Below are 14245 nucleotides of genomic sequence, written 5' to 3' on the forward strand. Positions count from 1 at the left end.
TGACTGCTTAAAAGGACACTGGTATTAATGACTCTGGAGGCTGTATCTGCGGCATCTAGAGCACATCGAATGGAGGTATTGGTTACTAGTGTACCTTCTTGTATGAGATCATGGGTTCTTGTCTTCTATTGATCTGGAAGGTGTTGTAGTAGGGTCTCTAGTTCAACATAGTGCGCCCTATCGTTACCTAGCTAGTAAAGCCTGTGTGTTGGCAATCCTCCATATGTTGGTTGCTTGTGACGCTTTCTTTTAGCAGATGCGTCCAAGAGTTCTGAGTCCTTGTCAGGTGGTGGAGCATTGCCTGAGGTTTGAGAGTTGGCCCTTTTCCTGGCGTTGGAAACAACCAAGGAATCCAAGGGAAGCTGTCCCTTAATGAATGCAGGGTCAGTTGTGGCAGCATTGTACTTTTTTCTATTATAGAGTTAATGACTCTAGCGCTTACGGGGTCTTTAAAGACTTCAGGAGCGTGTTTAATTACCCCTTATAACATTGGCAGAATGGCGGTGGACCTTTGAGATGTTGCAAAAGTGTCCATGAGGAAATCTTCTATGGGGTTTTGTATGCAAATTTACCCCGTGGTATTCTGCAGCCCTGTGTATTAGCTGAGTGAAACCTATAGTATCCTCTGGAGGGGATGGTCTAGATGTTTAAACATCCTCTTGTGGAACATTACGAACATCTGGTGTGCAATAATTTTCCCATGGGTCATTTGGGATGTAATCTAGGAGAACTCGGTTCTCCTAGAGCTTTATTATCCCCTTCGTCAATAGTGGTATCATCTGGAGGCGGAGGAGATTCTGTGGTTACTAGAGATGGAATAGGAGAAATGTATTGTGGAGTAGGAGGTGTAGAAGGTACCCTTAAAGGGGAAGTAGCAATGTCTTTTTCTTTGAAGGAATTGGAGGTGGTGTAGGTTTGTCCGTTTTCCTTTTGTTGGAAGGACTAATCCTAAAATTACCTGTTTCTGGGTCTATTTCTAGAGTTTTTTGTGAAGGATTGGGTCAAAAAAGCTCCTCCTCTTCGAATGCGCCGATGTGGAACCAGGCTTCGGAGCGGACGGCGTGGTTTCTCTTTGGTCAGTGTCGAGGATGGGGTTTTGGCACAGACGGTAGGCTGGCTCAATCCAGAGTGGCCTGAAGGCTTATTAGTAGACTTCTTTGCCGGGCCCGAAGGCGAGCATGGGAAGTTTCATCCCGGTGTGCACCTAGGCGCGAAGGTGTCACCGAAGCCTTTGAATGAGTGGGTGAGAGGGAGGGGGTCGATGTCAGTACTTATGATCCGTTGCCCCGGGGTGAGGTCTTCGACGTCAGATTCCTCGGCTTCTGAGGCGCTGAAGGTGCCTTCATCCATCCGCTCCTGCACATCGATGCCTTCCTGGAAGATGTCGTCCGTTATTGAGGTAGCGATCAAGCCATGCTTCTTCGAGCTCAACTATCTCTGATGGTTTCCTTGGAGCGGAAAGAGGCGCAAGCCGGACAGTCTTTGGCCTCAGGTAAGAGGCAGAGGTTACACACCTAATTATGATCGGCGTGTGGAAACTTGGATCCACATTGAGGACACTTTTTGAAGGGAGTCCTTTCCATGAGCCAAAAAGTCCCGATGGAGCAGATAGGTTCCGGTCATCAAAGCAGGCCTTCGGGCCTAAGTAGAAGCTTGTAGAGATGCGCGTCAAAAGGGAAAACACGATCGAAAACAATACCGAAGAAGGGTAAGGATTGCCCGTTGAAAGTTAAATCAATACCGAACCGGGAAGCGTCGAACACATCCGAGCCCGATGGCGGAAAAAAACAATCTGAAGATGGAGTCGATGCCCATGCGCACTATTGTCCAAAGGAGCAGTCACCTATCTCATGACTTCCAAAGACTTGTTAAAAAGCAATAACAAACTGTAAACATCCGGGCCCAACACTAGATGGCGATCTATGCATAATATGTGATCTGCAACTCCTATGCCTTGAACAGAGCATTTCAAAAGGTAATACCGTTGTTCTGATGGATACTTCTAACTGCAGATTTTTCACCTTTTGAACGAAAAGCAGTACCTACGATGCATAGGCCTCTGAATCAGCTCAAGCCAAAAAATCCTCCAGGACTGAGGAAGCCAAGTGCCTCTCTAGTCAGATCTAACTTTCCAGGCAATAAGCTTTGTGAATGTATGCAGCAACGCCCACATTGGAGCCTTGCAAATGTTTTTGAACAGGCCCTCCGCATACCAAAGCTGAGGTAGCAGATTAGCTCTCACGGAATAAACCTGCAAGCTGGGGAGGCATGGCTGGGGAACATGGCCAACTAGACGCATCGCGCACAGCTCCAACCGGCAAACCGTAATCTAGAGGACAATCCTGTGGCATCTGGCTCAATGATGCCACCAAGTATCCTGAACAGCACACAGAACAATTGTGTGTGTGGGTATAATCAGCAGATGGGGATGGCGCTACCTGTGAGGTGCAGATCGGTGGCGGAGGCGCAGCCACACAGGGAGCCTGGTGAGGCCTTTAGAGGTGCTGGGGACCGAAAAAACATGGGATATAGGAGGGAAGGGGGGGGGGGGGAAGAGAGCATGCTGGGCACTGCAGCTCCCCAAGCACACCAGCAGCCTGAGGAGTGATGATTGTTGGCTGGTCCTGTGGAAGACCTTGACGGGCACAGCAGTCCTCATAGCCTGAGCGCGGCATCCCCAAATGTGAGGAGAGCAGAGCAGGGGTCAGCTGGCACAGCGGGACCTTAAGCAAAAGTGGGCCACCAGGGTGAGCACTGTGGCCCTCCCCCGCATACACCAGTGGCTTCAAAAGAGAGTTTGGGCAGCCGAGGTCTTGAGCGGAGCTACGGTGGCCTGGCCATGTGGAAGACCTCGGCAGAAACCAAAGTCTCCCAGACCCACCGATGACAGCCACTCCCATTTGTGGGTGAGTGAAGCAGAGCGGCAACCGGCCAGCACAGCGAGGTCATTTCACGCCAGCAGAATGGCATCGAAGTCCTTGAGGAAGCAGCCTAGACCCCAGCCCCTTGGGGGCTTACCCAAATAAAAAAAACAGTGCCTGACACCGGTGGCATGCAGGAAAGGCACTGCACCACTGAGAGGCATAGGAGGCCGAGGGTACCAAGACTGGGGCAATGGATTGCATGCCACGGGCCCGAGCACACAATCGCTAAGGAGCCGGTGAGTGTTTGAGCTCGGGAGTGGAGGCCCATCAAACACATCCCAGCACAGGAGGGTGTTGGGTCTTTGATGAACTGTGGTGGCCCTCAGAGGGAACAAGGAGGGGAATGCCCACCCTGGATAGCATTAGCATAAGCCTGAGTGAACCAATTGACTCTGGGACGGTCTCCTTGCTGCAACGCAGAAGGAGGAGGAACATACCGGTAGGGGGAGCCAGGGAGTGACCCCGAGAAAAACAGCCACAGAGGACTACCCCAGTTGCTCAACAGGGGGACAAAATACAAGCACCATCCATACTGCGGGCTCGTGCAGCTGTACTGAAATATAAGCCATAATGAGAAGGACAAACCAGCCAAGCCGTCACAGACTAACAAAACTGTAAATTATATGCATATGATCCATCCAGAGGGGGTGGAAACCGATACGGGGGCAAGAATGGAGAGCAAGGGGGATCATGCCCTTACGCTGGCAGATCAGATGGCAGCAATTAACGGCTCACGAGAAGAACTGGTGGACAAGATGGACTCTGTGGCCACTGATGCAAACCTTCTGGGCACACATCTCAGGAAAGTAGAGGACAGGGTCACTGAGATGGAAGGCTCAGTCTCGGAACTCAAATGCGAAGTTAAGAAGCTAAAAGACCGTATCTAGGTTGTCCAAAGCGTCTGCAATATTGAAGAACAGGGTGGAGGATGCAGAAGGTAGTTCAAGAAGAAACAATTTGCGCATTATTGGTTCCCCGAGAAAGTCGAGGGACAGTTACCCGAGCTGAACTTAGAGGACTGGTTGTGGCAGTCCTGTGACCGAAAAGGCTGTCCAAATTCTTCAACATTGAACGTGCACGCAGGCCGTTGGTCCCACTGCCACGGCTACAACCCCAGGGCCATTATAGCCAGCATGTTTAATTTTCTGGACCATGGCATCATTTTAAAACATGTTCAGGTGCAGGGACCGCCACAGTTCGAAGGGAATACCATCTCTATCTTTCCAGATGACATCAAAAAAGTGCCATTTCTGCACAAGTACTGTACAACAGTCAAAAAGCGGCTCAGAGACCGAGGCCTGAAATATAGCTTGATGTTCCCCATAAAACAGCATATTATGTACAAAGGGAAAGCACACTTCTTCGATACATAGGAAGAGGCAAGTGACTGGCTTGACACACTGGCTGGGGAACACCTGGGGAGAAGCCCCATGTGGATGGATCGGTCAGCTCGCAGTGGGACACTCGGCGAGACTGAGGATGGACTGTCATAGGCAAGCCAGAATTCCTCACAACCAATGGTAGGAATCATTGTATGCCCCAATGAGACCATAGCAGATACGGAGGTAGTGGCAGACAATGGAGAAGACTACTCAAGACACAGGGGAGACCTCGGGTCGGGCAGTGATATCACAGACGCAGGACTTCTTTAACTTCCAGGACTGCATTTTTAAGGTACTCTGGGGCGAGGGGTGGACACTGTGGGGCACCCCAGGCGGACTCATTGGGGGTGTTGCTCTGATAAACACTGTAGCCACAGGTAAGACCGTATGAAACAGTAAGGACATGAAAAGATCAGTGTCAAATGTATTATTAATGTAATCCAATTCATGAATGATAGTTCTACCAGCGGGAGCAACTGTGGGCCCTGCTATCAGGATTGAGGGGCTTAAGAGGTACAGGCCTTAAAACTGGTCACAGGACCACTAACTACGAACTAGTGGGGAAGGTAATTTGATCTCCGAGATAGGGGACAGGGCGGTGGATGAATTGCCAAGAACTAGTTGCAAGGATGGGTTTGTTGCCCCAGGGAGGGGGCGAGTTGTGGAGCATTTAGTATTGTTTTAAGGGCACTTTGAACAGCTTGTATATGATTGCACCATTGTGGCAGTCCTATCTTGTAATATTGTGGGGAGGGGGCAGTCATTCAGAAGTCAGCAGTGGGAATACAGCTGACAGAAATAAGCGAAGTAATGACTGGTTAACACCACAAACATTCTGACCCTCAAAAGATGTGTTGTGGCATTTATCAGGACCTATAGTGAATGCCACAAAACCTCTTGAGGATTATAGGCAGAAACATGTTGACCTTCCCTAGTGACAAGCAAGCAGGTTTAATTTTTCCTGCAGTGTCCTGTTTAATCCTGGCCAAGGGATAATAACGTTCTTTGAGCACCCTGAAGTCAGTTCTACTATCACCCCATTTTCTAGCTTATGCTCTGCTGGACTCAGCACCTTGTGCTCATTATAGGGTATTTTCTATACCTCCCCCAAAAACATTAACAGATACTCCCTCTTAGTGAGGAGGTTTTAGCCCACACTGTGACTGGGCATCATGGTGTGAGGAGGGTTCCGATGAGGAGGCATGCCACCCATGGTGGGTGAATGAAATTGTCCTTTAAAAGCATACTCCATCTGTGCTATATCTTTCCTTTACTTTCTCCTTCTCTTCCCATTTCTGCCTAGACTATAGACCCAGGAGTTCTGTTGTACTTTATAGTGATATATTTGGGGAGACAACCCCTTGCCATTCTCTTTGTGCTTTAATTAATCCTGTTTATTGAACAGGAATTCGATTTGGTGGACTTGGTATACTTATGGATGTTACTTGAGAAGGCCGGGCTGGGCAACAAGTATTGGGTTAAGCTACTGTACACCAAACCAGGGCGAGAGCCAGGACGGGAGGGATGGTATCTGAGATTTGTTCTACGTAGAGGGAGACAGGGCTGCCCACTGACGCCACTTCTATTCGCACCGGAGATGGAACCAATGTAGAGTACCTTCGGTGAGTAAGATGCAGCATGTGATTTTCCTGTATACCGATGATGCCTTAGTGTCTCTTTCTCACTGCACCATCAGGATTCAAGCAAGCCGGGCCGAAGACGGCTGAAATGCCAGAAACCGGTCCCCGGTAGCTTGTCTCCTTTCTGGTGAAGAATTGGCTTGGTAGTTTAGTCTGCCCTGTTCCCATGATGCACTGGGCCAGGGACAGACTGATTTGCATATAGCCAGGTTCTGAGCTGGGATGGTGCAGTGAGATAAATAACGGTGATGGATCAAGCCCTGATCTTTGGACTGGGTAAGAGTGGTCTGCTTAATTCAGACACTCTGTTCATCACCACCCCCTTTTCTGAATCGTTTTTGGCCACTATAGGTGTGGCAGGGTATACTCAGACATAAGTCCCTTTCTCACTGCACCATCAGGATTCAAGCAAGCCGGGCCGAAGACGGCTGAAATGCCAGAAACCGGTCCCCGGTAGCTTGTCTCCTTTCTGGTGAAGAATTGGCTTGGTAGTTTAGTCTGCCCTGTTCCCATGATGCACTGGGCCAGGGACAGACTGATTTGCATATAGCCAGGTTCTGAGCTGGGATGGTGCAGTGAGATAAATAACGGTGATGGATCAAGCCCTGATCTTTGGACTGGGTAAGAGTGGTCTGCTTAATTCAGACACTCTGTTCATCACCACCCCCTTTTCTGAATCGTTAGTGTATCTTAGGCAGCCTGAGTATTCGGTACCCATTCTCATAAAGGCAATGGGTGTCTATGTAAATCACGCCAAATCCCCACTCTTCCCACTGTGGAGGTGAGAGGGAGCACCCTGGACAGACTGCCATCGGTGGGTCTGGGAGACAGTATGTGTAAGGCATTCGGGAATCAGTTGTACTCACTGGATCAGGCTCGACAAACCTAAATGTGGGAAGGGTGGTGGTCAGCCTGCACCCGAATATCCAGTTATGGAAGACACTGCCCTTGACCCCGATGGCTAGGATAGCCCTGCCTCTACATGCTGCAAGGCTTGCTGTATGAGACCCTCCCCCCCCCACCCACACTGTTAAGGAGATAAACTAATTACAGAACTGCTGCAGGCGGGTAAACAGGTGAAAGTTGGGGTCAACACACTTAAACAGACTTGGCCTCAGGGGGACTAATTGCCTGATATGGATTCTTACTATATGGTGGCACACTTGCAACATGCAGTACATTGGTTAGATCCCGACAAGTGGGAGAAGCAATTGCTTAGGGGACTCCTGCAACATTGTGGGGAGGAAGGGGGGGGCAGGAGTGCCTTTGAAGGTGCTGTATGTGGTGAGACTGATATAATATTGTGTTTCAACTGGGACCACCCGCCCTTTATGTACAGTATTTTACCCAGGTCCTAGTGATGTGTCTGGGTCTACCCCATTGTTTTGTAACTAGTTGGATACTCCAGCAGTTTGTGAAGATGGCCGCTACCGTGGCAGTAGAGAAATGGAAGAGGGGAGGCTGCAACTGAGGGACCTGTACACAGACGGATGATTCATCTCAAGACAGAAGACGATGGAGACCTTTACGATGGGACAGGGACAATTTCTCCAATACGGTAAAAACTCTGCCACAGCACGAGAACTGCTGCTGTGGTTCCCTGAAGAGCAGTCTCCTTACTAGACCCTCGGAGGACTCATTGCATTAACAGGAGGAAGAAAGCAGATATCTCACCTTTATAGGATGTGGCAGAATGACCGTCCCATGCCTCTGTTAAAAAACATTACTGGTGAAATGGGAAGGAGCATTAGCTGAACAAATTCATGAGGAGGGATGGGAGAAGGTGAACGTAGGAGCGAGAACAGTTTCCTCTAATGCAAGGTTCAAACTGATACAGTACAATTACAATCATCAAGTATACCTTACCCCCAAGACATTGTATGTTTTACATCCCACAAGAGAGGCAAGATGTTTGTGGTGCGGTGGAAGGCAGATTTCTTGCATGTTGCTTGGGCTTGGAGATCCCTGGATCCATATTGGCAGAAGATAGTGGACAGGTTTAATGGTGCCATGGGTGGCAAGCTGGACATCCAATCGGTATTGTTAGGTTTGCTTCAGAAACCGAAGGGACGGAAACGGAGCAAGAGGTTTCTGTTCATGGGGCTGGGTTTGGTTAAACAGTGCTTTACCATCATGTGGCTGATGCAGGACCCTTCTGTAGTAGGAAATTGGCTCAGGGACATAATTGGAATGGGCGGTGGAGAAGGAGGTGCATTTGAAGCAGACCAGATCAGACAACAGGGTTGAGGTAGATTTAAGAGTGTGGGCAGCCATGTTGGACGCATTGAGGAACACCCCCCTGACTCCCAGTCAAATGTGGATATGTAATCACTGAAGTGCAGAGGCCGATGTGACAAACTGAATGTTGAAATTCACGGGGGGTATGTGCTGGAGTCGTACTGGCTTCGACTACTTAGGACCATGGACACTCTGAAGGTGGCATTACAAATGCATGCGTTGGGTGCCCTGAGCGAAGATCGGTGCCATTATTGGAATGGTACAGTGCACGTATGAAGGCAACCATAGATAGCAGTGTGGGGGGCGGGGGAGTTTGGGGATTTGTCGGCTAATCAGTCACAATGAATGTGGTAAACATGGAATTGAGATGGTACTGTATGCTATATTCAAATGCATTAAAAACTGTACGGGAAAAAATCTGTAAGCTGTCAGAGGTCAGTCCTTCTTAGCCAGACCAAGAGAGAAACGGTCCTTTTCTGCACTGTGGTCGCTCTAGCAAACTCAATAAAGCATTGATTCTCCACACATATTTTGGCAAAACAAAGTGGAAGTGAAAGCTCATTTTGGTATCCTGCCGATATAGTCATATAGTCTCTCCTCTTCCTTATATGGTTCAGGTGGAGAGAAGAACGCTGGGAGGGTAATGTTTTGCCTGACATGAAAAGGAGTGACCGCTTTTGGTAGAAAAAAGGTTGGGATCCTGAACACCAACTAGGTTGGAAAGAATGTTGTGACAGTGTTTGACAGAGTAGGCCTGTAGTTCACTTGCGGGAATGACGGATATTCGGACAATAAACTAGAGAACTAGTATCTGGTGCCACTGGGGAATGATGAAGGCTATGAGCCAAATTAAAGGTGATTTAGTGAAAGTGAAAGTCTTCTATCGTTCAATTATTTAAAATCATTACAATATACTAACAATATAAAAAATTATCTAAAATACAAATAAGTTAAATTCCCTGAATGTTACTGCAAACTGGTGGAACATAAAGCCTTAAAAACAGTGTCACATTCTGGCTATACAGTTTAAGAACAAAGAGCCTTGGTTTTTAAATGGGTGGTGTGTCCATACTTCAGGGCCGACTGTTTTCTTTATGAGGCTCCATTTTTGCAGTCAGTGCAGCTTGAATTAGTTCTATGAATTTCCCCAGCTGTGCTACTGTTTGAGTTGAGGTTGAAGAAAAACACAAGTCAGAGATTTCGCTGCATCGAGTGAGGCCCTGAGCTCTGCAGATTGGGGTGACCAAACGGTGCCTCTCGCTTCCCAGAACGGTCGCTCACCCACGCTCCTCCTCACTTTCAGTTGTAACGCTCCATGCTATCGCGTTCTGGTATCGTTAATTCCGTGTTTTACAGCACTGTTTACCATAGAATAGTAGCGCTGTATAGCATTGCATTGTAGCGCTGGTGAACATAACCTTGTAGCACTATTTACCATAGAAGTGTAGCGCTGTATAGCATTGCATTGTAGCGCTGGTGAACATAACATTGTAGCGCTGTTTACCATAGAATTGTAGCGCTGTATAGCATTGCATTGTAGTGCTGGTGAACATAACATTGAAGCGCTTCTCAGGCATAGCGCCGCTGCTCGGATTGACATCCTCATTAGCGCGACCTCGCTCAGGCTGCTTGTTCATTTTTCCTGTGTGTGTGTATTTATTTGATAGAACTGCTCACTCGACGCATTTGCGCATTTGCTGCCCCTGTCTGGCTTTCCCTTTGACCCTCCATTTTGTTGTTGGTATCCCTTGGCCCGCCCCTCACCCACACTACCGCCTCCCTGCTGCCCCTCCCACGCTCCGCCCCCCCACTCTCTATTTATGTCAGATGCCCACACGCGCAGCGTCCACGCGCTACGGCCACGCCGAAGGTGCGCCAAAGGTAAGCCCGTCTACGCCCGTCCGCGCCTGGACCGCGCCCAGCGCCAGACCCCCGTATTGCCCATCCCACTCGCATCACTTACGATGCCACCACCCTCCTAGCCCTTAACCCCGGCCGCTCCCCCAACTGCGTCCAAGCCGCTCCTGGACACACCCATGGACCCTTCTCTTGCAACTCATGCAAGTTCGACGGCACCAAGAACAACTCCTCATCCACTAACACCAACCAGATATCTGACACCAACCACCTAAAATGCATCCTGCTCAACACCCGCTCGGTCCACAGGCACGCCATCGACCTCTGGAATCTACTAGACACCTTTTCACCAGACGTCGCCTTCCTAACAGAAACATGGATGAATGCTTCTTCAGCCCCAGACATCACCATTGCCATTCCGGAAGGATACAAGATCATCCGAAAGGACCGCATCAAGCATACAGGAGGAGGCATCGCTATCGTCCATAAGAACTCTATCCGCATCTCAACCAGCTCAGACGTCAACCTCGCTAGCGCCTTACACCTTCACTTCCAGGTCCACACCGACCCCAAGACCACACTCAGAGGCACCCTCCTCTACGGGCCCCCAGGACCCCGTACACAATTCAGTGACGACATTACTGACTTCATCACCCCACACGCCCTCCCCTCCAAGGAATACATTCTATTGGGAGACCTCAACTTTCACCTGGAAAAGAGCAACGACAGCAACGCCACCACCCTTCTGGACAATCTCGCCAACCTCGGACTCAAACAACTTGTTAATACCCCCACTCACTACGCAGGTCACACACTCGACCCTATCTTCACCTCCAGCAAACATATCTCCTTCAGTCACACCACAGCTCTTCACTCCTCAACCCACCCTGCGAAGAAACTGGAACAAAATCACCAGCGACCAGATCTCCTCATCGCTTCTACTAAACCCCCCCGCCCACACCTCAAACCCCGACCAAGCAGCCATCAACCTCACCCAATGGCTATCCAACAGCGCCGACATCCTAGCACCGTTGAAAAAACGCCAAATCAAGCTAGGCAGCAAAAACGCATCCTGGTTCAACGATGATCTTAAGAAATCGAAGTAACACTGTCGCTCCCTCGAAAAGGCCTGGAAAAAGATCCTAACACCAGCACCAGGGACGCCTTCAAAAACGCCACCCGCATACACCACCAACTAATCCGGTCTGCCAAGAAAGCCGCATTCAAAGACCGTCTAGATAACAACGCCCACAACAGCAAGGAATTATTCAACATTGTCAAAGAATTTACCAACCCATCAGCCAACTCCAACGACATCACCCCCTCCCAAGCCCTCTGCAACTCCCTAGCTTCCTTCTTCCACAACAAAATCGCAGACATCCACAACAGCTTCGACAACCGACCCGAAGACCAACCCACCCAATCTTCTGCAGGACCCTCACCCCCCTCGAACATCCTTAACGACTGGAACCCAATCTCCACTGAGGACACCATCCGCCTGATGAACTCCATCCACTCAGGATCCCCAACTGACCCATGCCCTCACCACATCTTCAACAAAGCAGACTCCATCATAGCACCACACCTCCGAGATGTCATCAACTGCTCCCTCAACTCCGCCACCTTCCCGGAAAGCTGGAAACACGCAGAACTCGGCGCCCTTCTGAAAAAACCCACAGCTGACCCCACCGAACTCAAAAACTACCGCCCCATCTCGCTTCTTCCGTTCCCGGCCAAAGTCATTGAGAAAGCTGTCAACAACCAGCTCGCCGCCTTCCTCGAAACCAACAAATCACTTGACTCACAGTCCGGCTTCCGAGCCAAAAACAGCACTGAGACCGCCCTCATCGCAGCAACAGACGACATTCGAACTCTACTGGACAATAGAGACACAGTCGCCCTCATCCTCTTCGACCTCTCCGCTGCCTTCGACACAGTCTGTCACAGCACCCTTCTACAGCGCCTCAGAGACGTAGGAATCCAAGGAAAAGCACTGGAATGGATCACCTCGTTCCCCACCGGAAGAACACAGAGAGTCCGCCTCCCACCATTCAAGTCAAAGGCCTCTGAAGTCATCTGCGGCGTGCCACAAGGATCGTCACTCAGCCCCACCCTCTTCAACGTATACATGAGCCCCCTTGCGGCCATCGCTCGCCAACACAATCTCAACATCATCTCCTACGCGGATGACACTCAACTGATCCTATCACTCACCAAAGATCCTAACACCGCCAAAACCAACTTACACGAAGGAATGAAAGAAGTAGCCAAGTGGATGAAGCACAGCCGTCTGAAACTGAACTCAGACAAAACGGAAGTCCTCATCTTAGGCACCCCCCCCTCCACCTGGGATGACTCTTGGTGGCCAGAAGCCCTTGGAAAAGCCCCCATCCCGACGGACCACGCACGGAACCTGGGTGTCATCCTGGACTCCTCACTCTCGATGACCAGACAAGTCAACGCCGTTTCATCATCTTGCTTCAACATTCTTCGCATGCTCAAAAAAACATTTCGCTGGATCCCAACCGAAACTAGAAAAACGATCACCCATGCACTGGTCACGAGCCGCCTGGACTACGGAAACACACTATACGCCGGTACCACCGCAAAACTCCAGAATAAACTCCAACGCATCCAGAACGCTTCAGCCAGGCTCATACTAGACATCCCGCGTAAAGAACACATCTCTGGTCACCTGAAAAACCTCCACTGGCTCCCCGTAAATAAGAGGATTACTTTCCGCCTCCTAACCCACGCACACAAAGCACTTTACGAACTTGGGCCCGAATGCCTCAACACACGATTGTCCTTCTACACCCCCTCCCGTCAGCTGCGATCCTCCAACCAAGCCCTTGCCACAGTACCTCGCATCAACAAAACCACTATGGGAGGTAGATCCTTCTCCTACCTGGCAGCTAAAACCTGGAACTCACTTCCCACTCACCTTCGCCTTACTCAGAACCACCTAGCATTCAGAAAGCAACTTAAAACTTGGATATTCGACAAGTAATTCCCCACCCTCCCTCTAGCGCCTTGAGACCCTATGGTTATGTAGCGCGCTATATAAATTTCTTGACTTGACTAGCTAGCTTTGGGCAACAACACAACAAATGGAGCCAGGATTCCTGATGGCAATTGCAAAGTCTGCATGCTGCTAATTTATACGGGCGGGCCCAGCTTTGATCAACATCCACGATGGGTAATGCGAGGAGCCTCATGTAAGAGATCTTCTTTCAGGTTTGGACAGATGGTGCGTGCTCAAGATAAGGCTGTGCTTTTCTCACTTTGTAGGAGACATCCAATGTAGAAAGATTTGGATGGTGATGCAGACTTTCCAGGTCTCTTACGTGTGATACATGCTTCACCTGTCTGTTCACAGCTCTTTTCCATGCAGGTTTTGAAATATTAGCGTTGTTTAAGTTTTGCACCTCTATTTCTAGCAGATTTGTGGCTACTAACAATTGTGCTTGCCATGGGGATCCGCTTTCTTCGAAGATTGTTTTGATTTGAGCTTTTAAGGCTGTTGCTGGAGCTCACTGGGTACTAATGTAGTATTTTATAGTGTCGCCCAGGCAGGAAATATCTGGGCGAGATAGACCCAACTCCAGCCTTACTCTGGCTCTCCTGGCCTGTCGTGGTATTCCTAATACTTTCTTGTATACAGAAATTTGGAAGCTCATGAAAAAGTTAGTAAGGGCGCCAGGAAAGATTAAGTGGCCGTAGTTAACTGAGGGCACTACTTTTGCTTTTTGGACTTTCAAAATGGGTTCACTGGATGGACTGTGTAGTTTTCGGTTAAGACTTCTCAAGCGACAGATGATTCTGGCCCTTTATTTCTTAGGTGTTTCAAATGAGCTGTTGATTTTGCCCCTTCCATTAGCCTGAGACCCAGATAGTTATAATTTTTGCAAGATCTGATTTGATGGTCACCTAGGAGCCATTGAACTGTTTGCTTTCTATGGTACTTCCCAAAGATGAGGATCTTGGTCTTCTCCTGGTTTACCAGTAAATTATTCTTTTGATTGAATCTATGAAGCACATCTAAGGCTTTCTGTAGACCTGTCTTAGTGTGGTCCAGTATAACAAGATCGTCCGCGTATTGGAGGATTTGAAGCCGCACATTCCCCAACTTTGGAGTAAATAGATTTGCCCCCTCCAGGGCTTGACCCAGATCGGATGTGTAGATGTTAAAGAGTAAAGGTGC

This window comes from Lissotriton vulgaris, chromosome 12 (assembly GCF_964263255.1).
Source record: "Lissotriton vulgaris chromosome 12, aLisVul1.2, whole genome shotgun sequence".
Classification (NCBI taxonomy): Eukaryota; Metazoa; Chordata; class Amphibia; order Caudata; family Salamandridae; genus Lissotriton; species Lissotriton vulgaris.